The 5,984-nt window shown below is 34.5% G+C and overlaps 1 long non-coding RNA gene across 7 annotated transcripts; it reads right to left on the reverse strand.

Moving 5' to 3' along the window:
- Positions 1–2,051: 2,051 nt before the first annotated feature.
- On the reverse strand, positions 2,052–5,322 carry LOC306997243. 7 transcript variants are annotated; one of them, XR_013797321.1, is made up of 8 exons: positions 5,007–5,217; positions 4,778–4,916; positions 4,366–4,406; positions 4,052–4,079; positions 3,818–3,936; positions 2,727–2,826; positions 2,549–2,644; positions 2,052–2,410 (listed from the first exon to the last, which is right to left on the reverse strand). It is a non-coding gene; the product is annotated as an uncharacterized lncRNA (long non-coding RNA). The 7 variants fall into 7 exon arrangements; XR_013797318.1 differs by adding an exon at positions 5,224–5,322 and having other exon boundaries at positions 3,818–4,406; positions 5,007–5,107; XR_013797320.1 differs by lacking the exon at positions 4,052–4,079.
- Between the last annotated feature and the right edge of the window lie 662 nt (positions 5,323–5,984).

The following is a 5,984-nucleotide window of genomic DNA, read 5'->3' on the forward strand; positions in this document are numbered from 1 at the left end:
ATATTTCGTTTTTGTTGTCTAAAATATACATAAAGAGATAACCGGAGTAGCCAGAGTGTGCTGAGTGACGCGATCAAGAACGCCGCTGTCCCATTTGCAGAATACCGGACTTGCGTCCTCTCGTCCTCGGGAGTTCGTTCTCCTAAGTCGAACTTGGCAAGTCTGAACTACCAAGGACGCAAGTCCGAAGTTTGCGTACTTGGTATTGAGAAACGGCCTCTCTCTTTTTTCTTCTTCTTCTTTTTTTTTTTGCTTCCTACTCTGATAAAAATTTTTTTTTTTTTTTTTTTTTTTTGCTTAAAACAATACACAAGTAATAACAAAAAACAACAGAATACAAAAACAAACAAAAACACAAAATAAACCAATGGGGGAAATAATACAAGATTAAACTAACAAATTACGAGAACTACATGTCACAGAAGAAAGGAAAAGATTTACAAACAGATAATGTTTTTAAAGCTTTTTTGTTCTCAGACAACTTAATTGAAACAAGGTATTTTTTAAGTTCTTTCACAAATATAAGAAAGAGAGGTTTACCATTTAGATATTTAGATTTATGTATATGGAATTTTGCTAGTAACAAGATCAGATTAATCACATAAAAATTACCTTTTTTAGATTGGTCAAAATCAACAAAGCCTAGGACCACATCCTTCCAATACAACACACATTCATTATAGATTTCAGACCTAATAAAACCTAAAACATCTTGCCAAAATATTTTCGTAAATGGACAATACCAAAAAAGATGAACTACAGTTTCGTCAGAGTTGTCACAGAAGGAGCAACTGGAGGAAATATCCTTTTTGAACTTTTTCATGTATTGATTTGCAGGGTAGCATCTATGAATTATTTGAAAAGAAATCTCTTTTACTTTATTGGTTAAAAAAAAGAGATGTGGAAGTGTCCACACTTTTTTCCAACATATGTTACCAACTGCATTATTCCAGTAAGCGGTCACAGGCGGTAAAGTAACAATGTCTTGCTGAAATAGTGAACGGACTGATCTATTATTGTTTTTATAAGGAAAAGCAAAGCACAATTTGCCAACAGAAGTATTGACCAAACTCAAAGAGACTGGAAGTAGAGATTGAGTTCCTCTCAATAAAGCAAGAGCACCTGATGGGATTGAACCCATAACTATTGAAAATTCTTTGGGAGAAACAGGAAATTGAAAATGATCTAGAAATTCCTTATATGAAAACAACCATCCTTGAGAATTAATTAATTGACTGACTAACAAGATATTTTTATCAAACCAATTCTGAAAAAATATAGATTTATTCTTGTATAAAATATTACAGTTATTCCAAATAAAATATTTATGAGGTGAAAAGTTGTGCTTGAATATCAAAGACCAAGCCAAAAGAGACTGCCTATGAAAAGCAGATAATATTGCTGGTAATTTTTCAATTTTGTAGTTACACAGCAAAAGAAAATCCAGACCACCAAACTGAGAAAATATATAATTAGGAATAAAGTTCCATAAAGACGCTGGGTTCTTTCTAAACTGTTTCAACCAATTAATTTTAAAGGTATAGTTTAAAGTACTAAAATCCAAAATATTAAGACCACCCTTTTCATTAATATTCATTACAACCGATTTTCTAATATAATGAATTGAGTTTTTCCACAAAAACTTAAAGATTATCTGGTCAATATTTTTACCGGGCTTTGACTCCAGTAAAAAACGCAGTGTCAAATTAACACTTAAAGTGTTAATTTTAACACTGCTCCGGATCATATATGGTCCCAATCTATCTAGAGTAAAAAGTACACCGTTTGTAGTGTTGAATTTACAGTGTTAATATAGCACCTTACAGTGTAGAAAAATTACACTTCGAGTGTAAAGTGTTACACTTAAATTGTTGTTTAAGTTTTACACTTGGGGTTTTTAACACCCCTGGTGTTGATTTAATTCCATTGGATTTACACTATTGGATTACACTATAAGTGTTATTTATAAGTATTCTGTTCAGTGCAAAAACTATTTACACTATTATATAGTGTTAATGTACAAGATAAAATCAAGAGTCTTCAGACAGATGTATAAATCCAAAGTTTATTTAACAAATAGGCAAAGTGGCTCCTTTATAACATATGCCAGATGTGTAAAGGTCAAATTATCACATTCATGAGGAGTTGCAAGAAAAAAAAAAGTCAAGAAAAAACATAAAATCATGTTAATTTGCCTAGACATGAAGAAATATGACAGGTAGATTTGAACAAGATTGCAGAAAACTACTTGTCAACAGTTGTGTAGCATCCATGTATGCAGTTCCTATTTGTCCCATTCAGCGAACAGGAAGTAGTATTTGAGTTTATTGCCATATCAGCATCACCGGCCGCGAGCAGGTATGCTGTGTGGTCTCTTCAATGCAGTCAAGGTGGTCTTGTATGCTGGTCCCTGCCAAAGACAAAAATAACACTCAAAGTCAGCTCTCCAATTGGCCGTCTTTATATTCGTTTTCCACAATACAATCAACACAAATGGCAATATTTTGAGGCAGACAATAGGCAGTGTGACAGAAATGTCCAAATGTACCTTTTTGGAGACGACAAGGTGTTGTTCAGCTTGATATGAGGACATCTTTCCAGGTCTCTTGCAGGAGACGAATTGATGCAAGATCGCTGCCCCATTCTAAATAACACGTGACAACTTCAGCAAAATGCATTCATGCATGAACGTGTATAGATAATCTTATTCTGAACTATAGTCTAACCTGAATCATCATTTTCATCATCTTGCACAGCAGATTCTGCAGTCAATCAGGTCCTTGAAGGTCTTGGGAGAAGCCTTTCCAGGAACTTAGCGGAGGTCTTCTAACCAAAAATCAAAACAAAAACAATCAAACAGTTACATAGCATAATGACAACCATATCTCTCTCAGGAACAATTCTGTTCAGATGATTGTGTAGTCACAGAGTAGCACCGTTCACACCTGGCATTAACATTCATCTTGCACAAGCGAACAACTCGAAGTACAGGTGTAAACGCACCCAAGCCGCATTGAGATTCGATTGTTCTGATGAGGTCTAGGCCACATTTTTTTATTAAAGGGATAGTTCACCCAAAAATTTTAATTCAGTAATTTACTGACCCTCATGTCGTACCAAACCCGCAAGACTTTCTTTAGTCTTTGAAACACAAATGAAGATATTTTTGATGAAATCTGACAGCTTTCTTTCCCTCCATTGACAGCTACACAACTACCACTTTGACGGTTCAAAAAGTTAACAAAGAGATCTTAAAACTAATCCATGAACCAAGCAGTTTAGTCCAAATTTTCTTTTTCTTCTGTTCATGTTGGTTGATTCATGTTTATATGTGAATAAAAGTCTAAATTCAATTTATTCATCACAAAAAGCGATCAAGTCTCTTCAGAAAATTTGGACTAAACGGCTCAATTCATATGGGTTCGTTTTATGATCTCTTTATGAACTTTTTGAAGTGTCAAAGTGGTAGTTGCGTGCAGTATTCTTGATATATTTATTTGAGTTTCGAAGATGAACAAAAGTCTTTTCGGGTTTGGAATGACATGAGGGTGAGAAATTACAACAATTTTACACTTGTGTGTCAACTAACCCTTTAACTTTTTGCAGTTTAATATCTTGAATTAACACAATGACATAGTGATTGATGTGTCATCATGAATTATGACAATCAAGATACATCAATCACCCAAGGCACATGTACATTTCAGGTCTGAACAAAGGCATTGTGTGGTTGCCCAGTTAGGTTTAAATGTTTCATGTTAATTCGTCATGTATTAAAATTTGTACTGCACATAGAATAAAATATAATGACACTCACGATTCTGGATTCATCTTCAGCATTCTGTTGCTTTCGTCTTCATTTCTGTTGCTTGGTTTCTGTAGCAATCTCATGAGAGGAGCTTCCTTCACTTGACACTGGATGGTTCTTGGCCAAATCTATTGAAAAAGGATTTGAAAAAAATATGTCAGTTGATGCTAATATTTCCAAAATTCAGTAATGCAAAACAATTTAAATTGGGGCTGTAAATAAGGTAAAAATAATTGTGATTACCCTTAATTTCGATTATGCTGAGAGATGTCTATAAAGCATGGGTGTAAAATTATTTATATTCAAAATATGTATTTAATCTGATTATTGAATACATTTATATAAGTTAAATGAGTAATAAGGCATCTTAAATTTAACTTGATTTTAATACGCATTTAGAATTTATTTTACTCATAATTTATTAATGGTATTTATAATGTGAACAGAACATACAGATTCATATTAATAAAATGCAGACAGATAAATAGTTAGGACATAATTTATCCCAAAATAACATGCAGTATGAATTGATAAAGACTGATTTCAAGCTAAAGTACCTGTATGCTCTGCCAGTGCATACGCAAATGTTACCTGTAAACTGAATTGAAAGACAGATGGATTTACAGATTAGCTTTAATGCACTTTCACAATGTTTAAAAAAAAAAAAAAAAACTTGATGGGAAGTTCGTATGTTTGTGTCTTGACGCAGATATGACGACATGATATTCAGTGATAAGAACAAACATACAGATATGTAATTCTCACTTAAACATAGGGCGAATAAAACGTTTTTAAACGCTCCCTCACCTCAGTCTACAAAAAAGTGCATTTGTTGTTTGCACTGCGCGCTAATTTACAAGATACTTAAACGAGCTGTTAATAATGCGCATGCGTCACAAAAACGGAACCGTTAACGCGTTCATGTATAACACAGCCACTTTTATACACACAAAACGAATATAAACTTACCATTTGAAGAATTCTCTCATCTGCGCAGAAAAAAGAGGCCCAAATGCTGCTGCTGTTTCAGACCTCCTCATCAACTTTAGTGCCAGGCTTGTCGTAAGACCGGTTGAGGCCTCGGCGCGACTGAGGGCGGGAAGGCTTTCTGTCAACAAACCAAAATGAAATGAGCTAAAAATATATTTGTAATACAAATATAATTTATAATACAAACGTATTTTAAACGTTAAATCACCTTCATCCAGGAAATCAAATCGTCATGAGAAACCTTCACATCCTTCTGTAACGTTAACGTTACATCTCTGCATCTCATGAACTTGACGAGCTTCCTTAATCCTGACAAAAACGCGCAGTTTATCATTTCTAAATGTGTTCACCACCATATTTTACCAAAAATGTTAACAAGTGTATTTACTTTTTTATTTTAGAAAGAAAAAAGCAATTCAACCTACCGTCTCGGTCGCATGAAGATAAAATGGCGTCGTCGTCTTTCGAAACAGCAGTCATCGAGGGGCGGAGTCAATACAATTCGGCGCTTTTTTTTTTGCACTTTCAGTGTAAAAATAAAATTACACTTGTAACTACACTGAAGAGGAGTGTTTTTTAACATTGTTGATTGTTAATTTAACTCTTTGGGAATTAATAACTTTTAACACTGCAATTTTTACACTGCCGATTTTACTGTGATGAACAGATTGAGCAGCATAAATAAGCCTTGAGAGGCCTTCGTAAGAAGTACCCTGCCTCTCAAAGAGAGATCTCTTTGTAGCCACTGGTTAAATCTTTTCTGAATTTTATCCGTAAGGGGTTGAAAATTAAAAGTGCATCTTTCTTTTTGGTCCTTCACTATATAGATTCCTAAATAACAAACCTTCTCTTTCACAGGAATACCGTGAATAAAGGAGTCATTGCAGTTTTTTATGGCCATAAGCTCACATTTTTGAACATTTAAGCGCAGACCAGAGGCTTTGGAGAAAAACTCACTTATTGCCAAAGGGATCTGCATAGCATCCCTAAGAAAGAGGGTTGTGTCATCAGCAAGCTGACTGATAATCACCTCTCGTTCAGCTATAGCTACTCCTTTCAGATTGCTGGTTTTTATGTGAGCACAGAGAAGCTGAGCAGCGAGAAGAAAAAGATAAGGTGAAATGGGGCAGCCCTGCCTTATTCCCCTTGAAATTTCAAAACGATGGGTTGCACCATGATTTAGAAT

The sequence above is a fragment of the Phoxinus phoxinus genome, assembly GCF_949152265.1.
Source record: "Phoxinus phoxinus genome assembly, chromosome: 4".
NCBI lineage: Eukaryota > Metazoa > Chordata > Actinopteri > Cypriniformes > Leuciscidae > Phoxinus > Phoxinus phoxinus.